Source organism: Mauremys mutica, chromosome 22, assembly GCF_020497125.1.
Source record: "Mauremys mutica isolate MM-2020 ecotype Southern chromosome 22, ASM2049712v1, whole genome shotgun sequence".
Classification (NCBI taxonomy): domain Eukaryota; kingdom Metazoa; phylum Chordata; order Testudines; family Geoemydidae; genus Mauremys; species Mauremys mutica.
In genome coordinates, this window is record NC_059093.1 from 21,671,453 (window position 1) to 21,688,557 (window position 17,105).

Sequence of the window (17,105 nt, forward strand, 5' to 3'; positions counted from 1 at the left end):
ATGAAAATGTTTTCCTTTTTTTTTTTAAAAAAAAGAAGGTTATAAGAGAACATAGGGGGCTTGAATCAAAGACCACTTGATCTACCATCAAGCACTGTACCACTAAGATATACCCCCATGACCATGGACTCATGAGCTCCAAGACTTTGAAGGACAGACCCTGCTTCCTCGAGATCCTTTGCCATTCCCAGACCAGAAGTGGTTTTAAAAATGGGGTTTGATTAAACTTCTTAAATGTGGTGAACACCACAGCTTGCACACCCACCGATATAGCTTCTCCCACTGACATAGCTGCCACCTCTTGGGGAAGTGGATTAACTGCACCCACATGAAAACTCTCTCCCCTCAGCATAGAGCAGTGGTTCTCAAGCTATGGGTCAGGACCCCAAAGTGGGTCATAACCCTGTTTTAATGGGGGTCACCAAGGCTGGCATTAGACTTGTTGGTGCCTGGGGCTGAAGCCAAAAGTCTGAGCTCCACCACCCAGGGCTGAATCCCTCAAGCTCTGGTTTTGCCCTCCCCCAACTGGATAAGAGGGCACAGTGTGAAATGTTTGGGGACCACTGTTTTAGGATGACGTTCTCAATCACTTCTACAAAGTCCAATAAAAGCTATTCCTCACCCACCCACCCCTCCATCAGGACTGACTAGGTATGTTCTGCTGCCCTTCACTCATGCAGGAAGGATAATAACATTTCATTCCACTCAGTCCTAAAGTGATTTGTAACCCGCCACCAGCCAAAACTGGTCATTTTGGGAAAGTGGCTCCATCATGCTGCATACCTAGGCAGAGTAGGTGTGTCTATGCAAACACGGTCTGTTCCTGAAGTCTTTCCCCCAGCTTCCACTTAGTATATAAAAACTCCTTATTGTCCCTCTCTCTGCTGACATTAGATTTCTCCTCCTGTCTTTTCATTGATAGTTCTGATGAGGTGGCTGAGTGGTTAAGGTGATGGATTGCTAGTCCATTGTGCTCTGTATGCATGGGTTCCAATCCCATCCTTATTGGATGCATTTAGTCATTACTCCTCCTTTGTAGACAACCATGTCCCTGTTTGATATGATGTTGCTACTTGCAAACAAAAACCTTCTCAGAAACTCAGAACTCCCTTGCTTTAAATAAAATGTCTAAATCCCAGATTTCTTAAAAAAAGAAAAATTCTCTAGTGCTGTATTTCTTAATTTATATCTCAAAAGGTAACATCCTCGTCATCTCCTCCAAACACCCTGGGACCTGCCCAAATTATTAAAATACCCTCAACCCGAGCAAGGCCAGAGCAGTGAACCAGAGCTAGTGTCTAGGCCAAGCTGTTCTGAAGGAGGCAACTCAAACATTTTCTCCCTGCTTCCCTTGGCAAGGTCTGACTGAGAAAACAAAATTCCCCAAACTGAAAAACCAATACTAGTCTGGTTGGGGACTTTGGTTTGAAAGTATTATTGTTATTATTCTCTTCTGATTTCTGAATCAGTTCAGTTCAGTCTTTGTCCTCCAGGTGTGTTTCCAGCTAAAACCACATTGAGGGTACTGGACCACTGACCTATCAGCTCTTAACACCCAAACTTTCAGTAATTCTTTATCAGTGCCTGCGAGTGTAATTTAAACCATAGGTCCTTCCAGCTCTGAATCTTGTCTTCTGACAGTAGCCAATACCAGGTGCCCCAAAAGCCACTCCTTAAGGTACCACCGGGAGTTGAACCCAGGATCTCTTGTTTACAAAACATGTGCTTTAACCAGCCAAGCTATGGTACCTGCTGTTATTTAAAGCAGCGTGTTTGCCCACACCTGACTCTCTGCCAATCCCCACTGGGCCCTGACAAGTGTTGCTCGTGTTTGGCTTCTGTAAAGCAGAGGAGCAGATGAAGTTTTGCTCCCCAGGTGTGTGTGTGATTCTTTGGACAGGTCTGCACTATGAAATTAGGTTGGTGTAATTACACCAGGCTGGCAATGCAGTTCTATCAACCTAATCCCGGCGTAGATAGCAGTTCAGCTGTCAGAACTTTCTGGAGCTATGAAAGGGGAGGGGCCCAGCCTCTGTAGCAGGAATGCAGGGCAGGCGAGTTCACGGCAGGCATGGTGGGATACTGGGGGAGACCAGTTATGGTGATATAATGACCAGCAGCATTTACACTGACAATTTGTCACTTTAAGTTTGCTGCACAAAGCTCTAGGCCTCTCGTCGAGGTGGTTTTATTTTGTCACCAAAACAGGGCAATTTTGTCACCAGACGTGGCATTGCAGTGTGTGCACCAGCCACAAGCTGCCGAGCGAGGGCTGAAATAACTTTGTAGTGCAGACCTGGCCAAAGATTTACACACACACACACACACACACACACACACACACACACACACACACACACACACACACACACACACACACACACACACACACACACACACACACACACACACCTTGCAAGGAAAACCTCACCTGCTCCTCTGCTTTGCAGAATCCAAACACAAGCAAAGCTTTTCAGGCCCCAGTGGGGATGGCAGGGAGTCAGGTGTGGGCAGACACTGTGTTGTTGCCACAGGCAGGCACCATGGCTTAGCTGGCTAAAGCACCTGTCTTGTAAACAGGAGATCCTGGGTTCAATTCCCAGTGGTGCCTTGTTGACTAACTCTTGGGCAACCTGGTATTGGCTACTGTAGGAGGACAAAACACAGAGCTCTTTGGTCCAGCGCAGTATGGTTGTTTAAAATATACTCACAGGCACTGATAACAGACTTACTGAAAGTTTTGGAGTTAAGAGCTGATAGGTCAGTGTTCCAGCCTGTCACAGATGATCCTGCTTCCTCTGGGACAGGGGCAGATCTGGGCTCTCACACTGAATGGCTTGTTGTGGCTGCCAGAACCTGTGGGCAGCTCATTTAGTTTACACGGAGGGTTGAGTCCTGCTTTGTGCACTGTGTGTGAGAATGAAAATCCTAAACCGCCCTTTGAAATAACGAATGCAGCAGGACGTGTTATTGTCCCTGCCCCAAAGCAGACAGACCAATGGAGAAATGCCATTGAGTCCAGGGTAATACTCCACTGCCATTTTACCTTGTTTGCTTGCTAAACTCCCTCCCAACCTTGAGGGCTCCCAGAGCCAGGTATTGAGCCTGAGTCGAGATGTCTACGCTGCAAATTTACCACCCCACAGCCCTAGCCTGGGAGCCTGCACTGGCACGGGACAGCCATGGGTGTTTCATTGCAGTGTGGACATAGCCTAGCGTTATGTCTACACTGCCATTAACACACCCAAGTCACTATTCTCAAACCCTGGGTCAGTTGATTCAGGCTTGTGAGGCTTGTGCTGCAGGGTTATAAAATTACAGCATAGACACTTGGGCTTCACCCAGCCTCCGAGACCCCACGAGGGGTGAGGGTCTCCGAGCCTGGGCTCCAGTCTGAGCCCAGATGTCTACGCTGTAGTTTTTAGCTCCACAACCTGAGCTCCAGGAGCCCAAATCAGACCATCCAGGCCAGCGGGATTTTGTCACAGTATAGATGCCCTCTCAGGATATGTCTACACTGCAATGTAAGCCCAGGGTTAGTAGAAGTCATGTCAGCAGCCCCAACACATAAACATAAACCACGAGGGAAAGACCCACCCCCCAGATAAGCTGGGCAGTGTCCTTCTCCCTACGGTTCGTAAGTCCAGCAACCAAAAGTCCTTTAACATGAGCCATCCCCTCTCTGCACCCCACTCACAGCTGTTGTCCTTAGTCAGTGCAAGCCCAGAGGTGCCTCTGTAGAGTTCACCTGCCATCCTGGGTGGAAAAGGGGGAAAATAAGAAGGCACCGTACTCACTATGTTGTCTAGGGACTCACTCATCTCTCCACAGTCCCCCTGTCCTAACGTTGGTCTAACACCTACATTTTAGTATTGGGACCCAGACCCTGACCCACTTGGCTTTGGAACCCCTGTTCCCTGCCTAGCAAGTGCTATTGAATTGAGGGTGAGTCCCTCAATCAGGGTCTGCCAAGCACAGTTGTGCTGCCCTCGATTCACACAACAAGGATAACAAACCTTTATTTCTCCTGCCCCTGTAACATGGAGACTGGGAATCCAACACCAGCCACAAGTGATCATTTCGGCAAGCAACCCAACCTATTTCCAACATACTGTAAAATTCACATGCAGACTCATACACGAAACCTTGCAAGAAAATCTTCCTGAGGAGTCTGAAGCACCTGCTGCTGGAGGGAAGGAGGGAGCCGTGGGTTGGGATTGAGGGGCACTGGGAATAGGAGGGGGCTGTGGGTTGGGACAGAGGAGAAGGGTGAAGAGGAGCAGGCTCTGGTTGGGACTGAGGAGCAGTGAGCATAGGAGGGACTGAGGGTTGGGTCTGAGGGGCACTGGGAAAAGAGGGGACATGGGTTTAGGCTGAAGAGCATCTTCATTTGGGGATCCAGCAGGACAGGGGAAGGCAGCAGGTGATTCTAATTCCTTAGGGATATTCTGTGTGTTTGTATGTGTGTGTGTGTGTGTGTGTGTGTGCAGGGAAGGAACATGCTCTATGCCCAGAGGCCTTTATTCCTCCAATCTGCAAGGACAGAGGGGCTGTCAGGAAGTTGCCCCTTCAAACCCAACACAAAAAGACCCTTCTGAGGAAAGGGAAAATCCTACAGAGAAAAAGTAACATCAAGGAGGACTCCAGCAAGACAGTTTAAGATCTTGGTGAGTAGTTTATCAACTGACTCGGGATTTGAACCCTGAACCCTCAGATTGAAAGTTTGACATTCTGCCAACTGAGCTAGCCAGGCTCACAAAGCAAAAGAGCAAGTTGGTGCAGAGGAGAAACTAGTCAAGAAAACAAGAGCGGGAAACAATAGGGGAAACCTGCTGCTCTTTCTGGCCTGGTCAGGGGGCTGTGCCGATCGGGTTTCCACAGTACGTTTGACATCAATATGGTGATCCATGGGGACCTTGGGGTCCCCAGGTTGCCTAAGGAGGGGTGAACCAGACCAGGTCGGAAACGGAGCAGGTCAAAACTCCCATGCCGATCAATAGTGGGATCGCGCCTGTGAGTAGCCCCTGCAGCGTAGCCTGGACAAGACAGTGAGACACGGTCTCTTTTTATACACTCCCCCTCCCCCGCAGAGACTGTAGGGGGGGATGGGAGCTCCCATTGTGGGGATCCTGAACTGGTGGGAGGGAGGCACCATGTACCAGGGATCCCGAAACGCAGAACAGGGACATCCACACACCAGGTGTCTTGCAGCAAGAGCTGCGGTCTTGATTTACAAACTGCAAGTGATGGGGAATTTACCACCTCCCTTGCGGAGCTTGTTCCACTAGATAATTAGCCTCACGGTTAAAAAACGGTCATTTCCAGTTGGGATTTTCTGACATCGACTGCGAGCCAATGGGGCTTTGTTCAATCTTTGTCTGGTGAATTAAAGAACCCTTTAAAATCACATATCCTCCCCTCTGGGAATTTGTAAAACGTATTTAAACCAGTGATTAAATCGCCTCTTAACCTCCAGTCAGTGAAATCAATTGAGCTTCTTCAGTCTCTCGCTGGAGACATTTTCCTTGTTTTTAAAGGCAAAAATTCTGATCTTTCCAATGGGAGCTGCTGCTTCAATGTTCAGTTTGGGGAGGGATTTGGCTGCACTCAGAGATCTGCCCGCGGGTTAGAATCTGCGATCCGAAGGGTCGAACGTAAACAGCGTTTAAATGGGACCGTTAGTGCCGCCCCCGTGTGGCCAAAGGTTAGAACTGACCAGCAGAGTTTACAGCTGGAGCCTGGGACGCTTCTGAACAAACTGGGCACGAAGCCTCTCGCGTGGGATCCTCACTGTGCAGCAGGAGGCGGAGGGAAGCTGATTGTCAGGGCTCAGGGCTGCACCCTGCCATGCTGAGCCAGTGTCTGTGCTAAGCTCGGCATCAATCAGGTGATTCTGGGAAGTTCGGGGTCCCCGGGCTCCCACAGGAGGGTGAAGCAGGTCACCCCTGGAGCAGGTTAAAGCTGCAGGTTGACAGTGGGGTTGCTGCCCCTGTGAACAGCTGCTGTAGCACCGCCTGGGCAGGACAGGGAGAGCCAGTTATACCCCCCCACAGCCTGTATCGGGGGATGGGAGCACTCACACCCTGGGGACCCACCCACCAGAGATCTGCTGGGGGGGAGAGTGGCACCCACACACCCAGGATCTTGTAGCGGGCGACAAGGGCATCCACACTCCGGGATCCTCTGTAGAGGGACGGACACCCACACACCCAGGATTCTGTATGGGGGGCAGAGGTACCCGGACACCTGGGTGGGGGAAAGAGGCACCGAAACATCCGGGATCTTACCTGGCAGGACAGCGGCGCCTGCAGCTTGACATGAGACGGGGGCGGAGGGAGCAGGAGCATTTCCCAGTCCCAGGCTGTCCCCGTCTGGCCCAGGCACAGAGCTCACAAGCAGAGTTTAAAGCTCCAGCTGCCAAGCTGCAAAACAAGCTGGGCCCCGTGGCTGGTGCCTGTGATCCCAGCGCCTGGGGAGGCTGAGGCTGGCAGATTGCTTGAGCTCAGGAGTTCTGGGCTGCAGGGGGCTATGCCGGTTGGGTGTCCGCACTAAGTTCAGCATCAATACGGTGATCCTAGGAAAGCTGGGGGTCTCGAGGTTGCCTAAGGAGGGGTGAACCGGCCCAGGTCAGAAATGGAGCAGGTCAAAACTCCTGTGCTGATCAGTAGTGGGATCACACCTATGAATAGTCCCTGCAGCGTAGCCTGGGCAAGACAGTGAGACACAGTCTCTTTTTAGACACCCCTACCCCACAGAGCCTGGATGGGGGGATGGGTGAACCCACACGCTGGGGAATCTGACTTGCACCCAAGCAACACGGATCTTGAAAAGAGGAACAGCGACACCCACACACCACAGAGCCTGGATGGGGGCAGGGGAACCACACACGGGAGCTAGTTCATGGGGTGGGGGGGACACCCATATGCTCCGTTGCACCATTCTTAATGAGAAGAACGGGGGCATCCACACAACACAGATCCTTAACGGGCAGGGGGGCACCCACACAATTCACTATTAACCAGGAGGGACAGGGGCACCAGACACCCCCAGTAGCATGGAGAACACCCACATCCACCGGATCCCTCATGGGGGTAAGACAGAGGGGATTGTAATGGGGCCCAGCGCACCCACGCACCAGGGATTGTTAAGGGTTCAAGGACCAGGGACACCCACACACACTGAGATCACGGCCTTGGAGGAACGCAAACCCTCCACAGAAGGACCTGGTCTGTTCCATGATGGCAGCCCAGCCTGGGTGCGTCAAAGTCTCTTTTTATACAGCCACACCCCAGAGATCCTGACTAGGGGAGAGAGACACCCACCCACCAGAGATCCTTAATGTTCTAGGGTGCTCTGCTCCACGGCTGCCATGCTGCCTGAGATCAGGAGGCTGCGAGGTCTCATGGTCTCAGCTGAGCTGGTATCGCGTGCCACCCCGCCCATCTCCTCATTCCCTTCATGGACCCCTGGGATGTGAGTAATTCTGTATTTGAGTGGCTCTCCCTCCCGGCCAATGACCTTGGCGTAGACTAGCAGGGAAGGAGGAGGAAAGGGATTGTGCTCCAGTGAGAGCACAGAAAGAAAGGTGCAGGTCCCCCACTAGAGCCCAGCACAGCAGAGCAGAGCAGAGCAGGCTGGAGAATGTGTGTCTGGGTCTGACTACTTCTCCCCTGCTCTTCCATTTGAGCTAACTTCCCCCAGCTGTCTCCAGCCTCCCAGTCAGCGCAAGGGGGAGAAGGGCCGGGGAGGAAGAGCTTTGTGCTCTGCAAGGGCTGGCTTTTTGGGAGGCCAAGCGGGGAGAGGGATGGAGGCCACTGGAGGAGCTGAGCCGGCTGACTGTCCATGGCTTCTAAAAGAAGGGCAAGAGATGGCCCCGCGGCTGCCTTGCCGCTGGAGAATGCGGGCATTGATCCCGCTGCCTCTCGCATGCGAAGCGAGCGCTCTACCACTTGAGCTAATTCCCCTACCTTGACAGGTGGTGTCTCGATCCATCCATTCGATAACGGAAGCCACATCGTTCCCCACGTCAGCCAGTGACTCCTTCCAAAAGGGTCAGGCAAGGGAGGACTTCCTGTAGGCCAGTTAGCTCAGCTGGTTAGAGCGTGGTGCTAATAATGCCAAGGTCATGGGTTCAAGCCCTATGCTGGCCCCTCCGGGTGTGGGAGAGAGAAGGTGGTCTCTGCTCTTTTGGCTGACTGCTAGGGGTGGCAGAGGCCAAAACCAGGTGGGCCAGGAGCGGGCAAGAGCCCTGCTGGGCGCAGACGCCGGGCAGGACCGGGCTCCTGTCCCTGGGCTCCTCGCTCCACCTGCTGCCTGAAAGGAACTTGGAGACGGGTGAGCCCGGCTGGCTGCCTTCCAGGCTCATAGGAGGCCAGGCTTGAGCTGCCCGCCCGCAAAGCCAAAATCGCAGGCCTGCCGGCTCGCCCCCATTGTCCACAGAGGGTTGACCTGATGGCCCGAATTCTTGCCGGCCGCCAGCTCCACCCAAATGTACCCGACGCCGGATCACGCTCCCCAGCCCAAGCCACAGAGGAAGGCTTAATACTCGGCACCCCAACCTAGGGGAGAGGCTTCACACTCCGCCGGCGCAGGGTGACCTTTGGGACTTCCCTGGACACCATCCTCCCACCGCCCACAGCCAGACCCCCCAAGCCCACCCCTCCGACAGGAAGGAGCAGGAGGACCACTCCGCCCAGGGGCACCACCACTCGAAGTCAGCTTCACTTGCTTTCTCTTCTACCCCTTTCCTCCCAAGTTATGCGCGCCTCACGGGAGCCGGCCCTGGGAAGACACAGGCATGGCACTCTGACTGGTAGCAAGGCCAAAAGTCAGATGGCCGTCTCTCCCGTCCACCACGCTCATCAGGAGCCCTTAGTCGACAGGCTCGGAGAATGCGGGCATCGCCCCACACTACCTCTCGGATGCAAAGCGAGCGCTCTGCCACTTGAGCTAATTCCCCGCAGCTGGCCTGACTCTCAGGCACCGGGCAAAAAAAGGCAAGGGCTCTGTGGCCTTAAGCAGACCACAGCCTGAAATGGCGGAGGGGGGGGCGCTACCCAGAGCCGGGGAAGGGGCTCCGAGTCCCAGCCATGCTCCTCGGCACAAACACCAACGCTCCCTCCCTGGAGTTTGTCTGGGCTGAGAGTTAGCCCCTGAAACAAGCACCAAACTTCAGAAGACAACGCAGGGATAGATCACTTGACGATTGCCTGCTCTGGACATTGCCTCTGAAGTGCCTGGCATCGGCATGGCCGCCAACTTATATGGGCTCCTGGGGCTAAAGGAATATTCACAGTCAGGGCCTCTGCTCCACCAATATTTGGAGCTAGGTTTCGCCCCTTTAAATCCCAGCAGCGGCAAGGAATTAAAAGGCTCTGGGTTGCCCGCAGCCGCAGGAGCCCAGAGCCCTTTAAATCCCAGCCGCGGCGGGAATCAGAGGGCTGTGCTTCGCAGCCCTCCCGTCCCCTGCCCCTACCTGGAGGAGACGCGAAGGGGACTTCCGGCCAGGAGATGGACATCACTCACCTTAGCAGCTGCTGGGGCTTCCATGACTGTTTGACCCTATGATTCCCCCCCTGCCCCAGCCCCCACTCCTGCCCAATGCTGGGGAAGGGGCAGCCCCATCCCCTACCACTGTCCCCCAGTGAAGCTATGGTGAGGGGCAGCAGGCTGCACAGGGGAGGCAGGAAGCCACATGTGAAGGCAATGCCCTCTCCCCCAGCACCCACCGACTCACCCGCCACAGGAGGGATGGAAGAGGGAGGCTTCCTAGACCTGAGCAGCTGGGTCTTGGGTGAATTTTATGACACCCTGCTCCCCCCCCCCCGCCATAGCCACCACTCTGCCTACCCCACTTCTGCCCCATGCTGGGCAAGGGGCAGCCCCATCACCCATCCACAGTGAAGTTATGATGAGGGGCAGCAACATGGAAGGCCACCTGTGATGGCAACCCCCACCCCCACCCAGTACCAATCATAGGGGAGGTGAGTGAGCTTTCTGGACCTGAGAGGGGCCCTAGGAGCATGTGCAGTGACTGTGGTGCAGAGTGAGTGTGCTGCGGGGGGCAGGGGGGGAGAGGAGGGGTCCCTCCCCTGGAGCTTGCTGCTGCCAGTGGTGGTGATGGGGAGTCCTCTCTGGCCCTAGCCCTGGGGCAGCCTGTCTGCACCCCAAGTTCCTCATCCTCAGCCCTGCCCCACCCCAAAGCCTGCACCCCCAGCACTGAGCACGCTCCTGCACTGTGAACCCCTGATCCCCAGCCCCATCCCAGAACCCTCACCTGAGGGGAAAAACATGCAACTTAAATTTGGTGGTCAGGTTGGCGTATCATTGTGTTTAGCACGATACTTGACTATTTTACACCCCTTTAAAGTATATAACTAGTCGTATACAGGTGTTACAAAGTGGGAATGTGCTTAATGTTTTCTCTGAATACTGTGTGGGTTCCTCAGTTTCCTCTCTGCATTTCTCAAGGATCTAGATGGTGGGATAAGGGGATGTGATTGTTGTAGAGCCCTAGAGGGCCAGTGTGATGCCGTCTGCACAGAGAATGGCCGCAACCCTGTCTCCTGGTAACTGATGGCCTGGGCCACTCTCCTGCAAGGTGCCAACTGAAGGTGTTGGAGAACAGAGAGATCGGGTGGCCTCCTAATGCCTGGAAAAGAGACAAAGGCCAGAGGAGGGAGTGTCAGTGCCTGTGCGGACTTCTGGGAAGCGCATGGTGTGGAAGGGGATGCTGGGATGCTTTGGAACAACTCCATACAAAGCCAGTCAGGACTCTGGGGGAGCCTCCTCTCTCGGAGCATACTGTCTCCAGGGCAAGAAGCTTACACCTTCCTGGGTCTGACCTCGGAGCATTCAGCATGCCCTTCCACACCGTGCGCTTTCCGCAGCGAGTCTGCCCAGGTGGGTCCTGGGCAACCAGAGGTCCCTGCACCCCAACTCCGCAGTCAGATGTGACTCTCAGCCAGACTGTAAAACAGAAGGTTTATTAGATGACGGGAACACAGTTTAAACAGAGCTTGTTGGTACAGAAAACAGAACCCCTCTGTCAGGTCCCTCTTGGGGGGTGGGGAGCCCAGAACCAAGTTCTGGGTCTCTCCTCATTTCCCCAGCCAGCTCCAAACTGACACTCCCTCCTCTGGCCTCTGTGTCTCTTCCAGACTAGGAGGCCACCTGATCTCTTTGTCCCCAACACCTTCAGATGGCATCTTGCAGGGGAAACTGAGGCACCCACACAGTATTCAGAGAAAATATTAAGAATATTCCCACTTCATCACAACAGGTGCAACAAAATATAATACCATATATTGAAGCAGGCAAGTGCTGCTTCTGACTTTCCACTTTTAATTGACCCTTGTAATCTTGTGGCGCTGATGCGTTGTAGCTTCATTTTATATCGGCTTACAGGGCGGGAGCGGGGGGGCACCACCATTTTGGGCCCCACCAAAAATTATACAAACCTGCCACCTATGGCCAGGCACGGGGGTTTCTGACAGGGGAGGGAGAAGGTGAAAGGAGGCGAGTGGTGGGTGGGGACTGACTAGGAGGGACGCAGCAAGCCAGCGGGGGGCTAGGGGGTGAAGAGGGGTGTGATGGTGGGGCGGAGCAGGGAGGGGGCAGGTCCTATTTTACTGCTGTGATCTGGTCACCCCATGTGCCATTTCTTCCTGCCCCCCGCCCCCCCCAACCTTGTTTTGATGGGGCAGACCTGGGGAAGGAGGGTTTGTTTCCATGGGGCCGGGCGGCGCTGGGGGGGGGGAGGAGGAGGCAATTTAATATTAATAAGGAAATGTTTTATAAATTTTAATAAAATAAACATTAGTGAAGAAAATCAAAACAAATTATTTTCCTAATATGAAAGTGCAAATCAGCTAATTAATATATGATGCAATGTATGTAATATATAATTTTATTATTATTTATATGGTCATGGAAAGTAAATAATACATGGAAGAAATGAAAGGGGTTTTTTTAAGTGTTTCTTTGTTTTAGTCATCCCTGCCGGGGCCCCATCGAAACTGTTCGAATTGGGCCCCGCACTTCCTAAAGCCGCCCTGACAATGAGGCTAATCATCTAGTGGAACACGCTCCGCAAGGGACGTGGTTAATTCCCCATCACTGCCCTGTGTAAATCAAGACCGCAGCTCTTGCTGCAAGACACCTGGTGTCCCTGTTCCCCCTTCAGAACCTCTGGTACATGGTGCTTTCCTCCTCCCAGTTCAAGATCCCCATCATGTGGGTGCTCCCATCCAGGATCTCCGGTGGGTGTCTCTGTCCCCCACCCCATGAAATAGCTCCAGTGTGTGGTTTCCCCTGCCTGCCCCCATCTGGGAACTGTGGGTGTCTCTGTTCCGCTTTTCAAGATCCGTGTTGCAGGGGGGCATCCCTCCCCCCAAGTCAGAATCCCCATCGTGTGGGTGCTCCCATCCCCCCCTCCAGGCTCTGCATAAAAAGAGACTGTGTCTCACCCAGGCTACACTGCAGGGGCTATTCACAGGTGCAATCCCACTATTGATCAGCACAGGAGTTTTTACCTGCTCCGTTTCCGACGTGGGCTGGTTCACCCCTCATTAGACAACCTGGGGACCCCAAGCTTCCCCAGGATCACCATATTGATGCTGAACTGAGTGCGGACACCCGATCAGCACAGCCAGACCAGAGAGAGTAGCAGGTTTCCCCTATTGTTTCCTGCTCTTGTGGACACCTGATCGGCACAGCCCCCTGCAGCTTAGAACTTCTGAGCTCAAGCGATCCGCCAGCCTCAGCCTCCCCAGGAGCTGGGATCACAAGCACCAACCACGGAGCCCAGCTTGTTTCACAGCCTGGCAGCTGGAGCTTTAAACTCTGCTTGTGAGCTCTGTGCCTGGGCCAGACGGGGACAGCCTGGAACTGGGAAATGCTCCTGCTCCCCCAGCCCACATCTCATGTCGAGCTGCAGGCGCCGCTGTCCTGCCAGGTAAGATCCCGGATCATTCGGTGCCCCCTTTCCCCGCCCAGGTGTCCGGGTACCTCTGCCCCCCATACAGAATCCTGGGTGTGTGGGTGTCCGTCCCTCTACAGAGGATCCCGGAGTGTGGATGCCCTTGTCGCCCGCTACAAGATCCTGGGTGTGTGGGTGCCACTCTCCCCCCAGCAGATCTCTGGTGGGTGGGTCCCCAGGGTGTGAGTGCTCCCATCCCCCGATACAGGCTGTGGGGGGGTATAACTGGCTCTCCCTGTCCTGCCCCGTCGGTGCTACAGCAGCTGTTCACAGGGGCAGCGACCCCACTGTCACCCTGCAGCTTTAACCTGCTCCAGGGGTGACCTGCTTCACCCTCCTTTGGGAGCCCGGGGACCCCGAACTGCCCAGAATCACCTGATTGATGCCGAGCTTAGCACAGACACCGGCTCAGCCTGGCAGGGAGCTGCCCTGAGCCCTGACAATCAGCTTCCCTCCGCCTCCTGCTGCACAGCGAGGGTCCCACGCGAGAGGCTTCGTGCCCAGTTTGTTCAGGAGCGTCCCAGGTTCCAGCTGTAAACTCTGCTCGTCAGTTCTGATCTTTGGCCACACGGGGGCGGCACTAACGGTCCCATCTAGACGCTGTTTGCGATCGACCCTTCGGATCGCAGATTGTAACCCGCGGGCAGATCTCTGAGTGCAGCCAAATCCCTCCCCAAACTGAACATTGAAGCAGCAGCTCCCGTTGGAAAGATCAGGATTTTTGTCTTTAAAATCAAGGAAAATGTCTACAGCGAGAGACTGAAGAAGCTCAATTGATTTCATTGACTGGAGGTTAAGAGGCGAGTTAATCACTGGTTTAAATACGTTTTACAAATTCCCAGAGGGGGGGATATGTGATTTGAAGTGTTCTTTAATTCACCAGACAAAGACTGAACAAGATCCCATTGGCTCGCAGTCGATGTCAGAAAATCCCAACTGGAAATGACCATTTTTTAACCGGGAGGCTAATTATCTAGTGGAACAAGCTCCGCAAGGGAGGTGGTGAATTCATCATCACTTGCAGTTTGTAAATCAAGACACCTGGTGTGTGGGTGTCCCTGTTCTGTGTTTCGGGATCCCTGGTACATGGTGCCTCCCTCCCACCAGTTCAGGATCCCCACAATGGGTGCTCCCATCCCCCCATAAAGTCTCTGCGGGGGTGGGGGGGTGTCTAAAAAGAGACCGTGTCTCAATCTCTTGCCCAGGCTATGCTGCAGGGGCTATTCACAGGCGCGACCCCACTACTGATCAGCACAGGAGTTTTGACCTGCTCCGTTCCCAACCTGGGCCGGTTCACCCCTCCTTAGGCAACCTGGGGAGCCCAAGCTTCCCCGGGATCACCATATTGATGCTGAGTTTAGTGCGGACACCCGATCGGCACAACCCGCCATGGCTGGGAGCTCTGGGATCCACCCACAGTAGCTGAGAGCTGTGGGGTACATCCGTGGTGGCATGGGCCTGTGGGAGCCCCTTCTGACACTGGTGGCTGATAGCTGTGCGGCCCCCACCGGCCGACAGCTCCAGTCTTGCTGCCCCAGGGCTGAGGTGGAAAATGTCACTGAGATCTCTGAAAGTCACAAATTCTGTGACCCCCCTTTATATAATCTTAGCCTTAATAGTTGTTGACTGTCTCTCTCAATCTAATGGTCTGCTCTAGCGCAGGTGGGACAGGGAAGACAGAAGCTCACCCGCCAGCACAGGTTTGGGCAGAAATGGCTCTTGAGCTATTTGCTGAGCATGCAGAGGACTTGTCCAGGCCGGTGGAGCAGCTCAGCCAGATGAGGAGCTGGAAGAAGGAGACTGGAGCAGCCTGGACATCCCACTTTTTCTCCACAGCCACTGCCTGTCAGCAGGGTTCCTCCTCCTCCTCAGTGAGACCAAATCTAAGCACCTAGATAGCTGGTCTGTCCGCTGCACCCCAATCCCTCATGCCTGAGCCTCCCTGCCAAAGTCCTGTACCTGGCTCCAGAGAATTGTCTCACATCTCACTGGGAACTCGACTTCTTGTACCCAGAGAGTCTCGGCCCCACTCAGTAGAGGACGTGAGAAACACAGTGTCTGCCTTTTCCAAATAACTGCTTGGAAAGCTTTTGTTCCTGTGACCACGTGGCCTAATGGATAAGGCGTCTGACTTCGGATCAGGTGATTGAGGGTTCGAGTCCCTTCGTGGTTGTGGTTGTGCTTGTGCAATTTTACCTTTGTCCTGAACGTCCTGCTCCCTTCAGGGCTGGAACCTCTTCTTGGCTGCTCAGGCCAATGCTCTGCCTTCAGCTAGAGCCCCGGGAAGGAGTTGGGGGTTGGGTGTCACAAAGGCTGGGGCATGAGCCCCAGGTGCTTCCAGTCTCGCCTTTGCCCTTCCTGACTTGCCAAAGAAAATGGGCGGCTGCCTGGGCTAGCGTGTGGAGCAGTTTCCCTCTTCCAAGTGTGCGCCTGTCCCTGTGCTGGAGGGTACTTGCTACATAGCACCTTTGGAGCCTGGGTGTTTCTCTGCTTCTCACCAGCTGGGGAAAAGCCTCTTGGGGTAAAATCTCCTGCCCCACTGCCAAAGTGAGCACCTTGAGTGGGAATGGTAAGAGGCCCCACCAGGGGGGCTGGCCCTGCTTTCCTACCATCTTCTCATGTTGGCCAAAGAGCATCAGCAGCTGGCTGTGGGTGGTTTTCAGTGGGTGTTCGGCATGCCAGGGAGCAGGGAGCAGCCTGGCTGGGTGTCTCTGTGGCTGTCTGTTGGCCACACATAGGCATGGTTCTCCCCTCCTCTTGCCCTACCCTTGGTTGCTCTGTGGCTTTTAAGCCTTCCCTTGGAGCTGTCAGCACCAGCCGCCTCTGTCCTAGGTGCCCAGAGGAGGAGAGGTGCTGGGCTCCAGCCTGGGACTCTGCCTCCCTCCTGCCTTTCCCTGACTATGAAACCTGGCTCTGACACTCCTTTCTTCAAGTGCCATGTGGGCAAGAGGAAAGTGTGGTAGAAAGCACAAGGGCCAAACTTGTGGGCATCAGAAATCCCAAACACCCAGTCAAACCATTAGCCACTTCTAGACCCCATTCCAACCAAAGACCTGGCTCCAGGGGGTATGAGTCACTCAGCACAAGGTAAACAACTCATTTTTATACAGCTGGAGATAGGAAAGCGCTTGGATCTCCAGGGATTTACCATAAGGTCCCACTGAGATTTGAACTCAGATTTCAGCATGCCAACCATTACACCATGGGCCCAGCTTGTGCTAGTTTCTCTGAACATTGGTGACCCTATCATACAATACCAGGGTTGGAAGGGACCTCAGGAGGTATCTAGTCCAACCCCCTGCTCAAAGCAGGGCCAATCCACAGACAGATTTTTATCCCAGATCCCTAAATAGCCCTCTCAAGGACTGAGCTCACACACCTGGGTTTAGCAGGCCAATACTCAAACCACTAAGCTCCCCCTCCCTCACAGGCCCAGCTTGTGTAAGGGGACTGTTGGCCCTTTACTAAAACTGAGTGGGGGTTTTTTGGTTGGCTAGTTCCCAGTCCCAATAGAAGGGGGAAGGGTCAATGGGAAATCAGGACCCTGAGACTGACAGGCCCCTGGGGCGATGGTCACCAACTGGTAGGGAACAAGTGAGAATTTGTTAATGAGTAAAATTCCTGGTGAAAATTGGCAAAGCTGTGGAGAGTTTGAAAAGTTCCAGTGAATTTACACATGAAGATACAAACAGAGAGAAAGAGACCATCACAGACTGCACAGGCCCACACAGACATAAACAAAAACCAAACCCACACAGCACACAGAGCCATAGACACATAAGGGAAAGCCACACAAAACATAGAACAAATCCACACCAAAAAGTACAGCAAAAGCCCACAAGAGGAAATCACAAAAACCACATAGCAAAAGAATACTTAGCAAAAACCAATCTGCATGCAAAAGTCACACAGACACACACACACAACTATGCAAGGCATCCACAAAAATCACACAGGACCCACACGCACATCAACACGACAGACAACCCCCCCCCCCAACATACAGAAAGCCAGGCAGGGTTTGAGTCTCACAGCCAAGAGGGTGAGCACACAGGTGGTTTGGGGAGCAAAGACTGAGGGGGAGTCGGGGGCAGTGCTCTGGGCTCTGCCTGACCCCTCCTGGCAC

At 53.8% G+C, this 17,105-nt stretch overlaps 4 non-coding genes across 4 annotated transcripts; 3 read left to right on the forward strand and 1 right to left on the reverse strand.

Moving 5' to 3' along the window:
* Nucleotides 1-2,537: 2,537 nt before the first annotated feature.
* On the forward strand, nt 2,538-2,611 carry TRNAT-UGU. Its single transcript has one exon. It is a non-coding gene; the product is annotated as a tRNA-Thr (tRNA).
* A 5,280-nt stretch (nt 2,612-7,891) lies between these two features.
* On the reverse strand, nt 7,892-7,964 carry TRNAA-CGC. The gene has a single exon. It is a non-coding gene; the product is annotated as a tRNA-Ala (tRNA).
* Nucleotides 7,965-8,076: 112 nt separating this feature from the next.
* Nucleotides 8,077-8,150, forward strand: TRNAI-AAU. Its single transcript has one exon. It is a non-coding gene; the product is annotated as a tRNA-Ile (tRNA).
* A 6,929-nt stretch (nt 8,151-15,079) lies between these two features.
* TRNAR-UCG lies at nt 15,080-15,152 on the forward strand. The gene has a single exon. It is a non-coding gene; the product is annotated as a tRNA-Arg (tRNA).
* Nucleotides 15,153-17,105: the final 1,953 nt, after the last annotated feature.